Here is a 1,014-nt window from a genome sequence, read left to right as displayed (position 1 = left end):
CGTGTTGTACACGCCACTATATTACAATTCAAACAACTTGTTGTATCACCAAATCACTGTCCAATTTCATGGTAGCTATGAACGTATCCTGCATTTTTGAAGTGGATGCGTTCTGAGGGGGATGAGGCACGAGTCAGTCGCGCCACTAGGATTTTAATGATTTAGTTGGCAGCGAGTTTGTTAAGAATGTGTAGGCAATTGGGTGGGTTAGATGTTGTAGGAGTTGGGTTGGGTGAACCATCCCTTGGAGAAAATCTCTCGTCAGAGGACATGAAAGATAAAAGATCTTGTTAAGGCAAAAAACTGATAAAGTTTTGCAACAAAATTCGTGTAGTTGTCTCAGATTTCTCGTAAAGTTTTCAGTTTCCCTATTTTGATTAAGACATGGAGAGCTTTATTCTTTTCCATTTGTTGTGTTGTTTATTTAAGACCAACATATTGCCTAACAATGATCCGCGAACACACGAATGTAGATGATCTGGCCCGTTAAGGCCACCTCAGCCCCACATGATTGCTGCTCGCAGTGACGTGGTTGGTTATTTGAAGTCCTTAAGGCTACGTCCTCGCAGCTAGCTACTTATGCAGAGGGAGAGGTCCCAGTCGGTTAGTTCAGGAAGACAAGTGCACAGCGTGCGGTATACACCCACCCTGCGCTAAGACGACGTTTGGGATTTTCCGTACTATATCATTCTGTTTATCTCTTTGTGGACTTCTGAAGACAATCGTAGCATCATGAGCACGACGGTAGGTGTTTCTTTGTTTTGCTCGTTGATTTCTTTTTTAACCGTGGTCTGGCCACCGACGACCACTAGCATTCTTACGAATGGGCGGCGGTTAGGCAAAAATCCGCCGCAGACACTTTACTGAATTTGAATGGTCCATTTCGCCCTAACGTTTACACTATCGCAAAAAGTTCACTTTTAAAATTCGCGTTTTGAAAGTTCTAGCTATGTCATTATACGTAGATCTGCATTTTGTTTAATCCATTCAATACACAAAATTAAATTGTCATAC

The sequence above is a fragment of the Branchiostoma floridae genome, chromosome 10 (assembly GCF_000003815.2).
Source record: "Branchiostoma floridae strain S238N-H82 chromosome 10, Bfl_VNyyK, whole genome shotgun sequence".
Classification (NCBI taxonomy): domain Eukaryota; kingdom Metazoa; phylum Chordata; class Leptocardii; order Amphioxiformes; family Branchiostomatidae; genus Branchiostoma; species Branchiostoma floridae.
Note: the sequence above shows the minus strand (reverse complement) of the source record.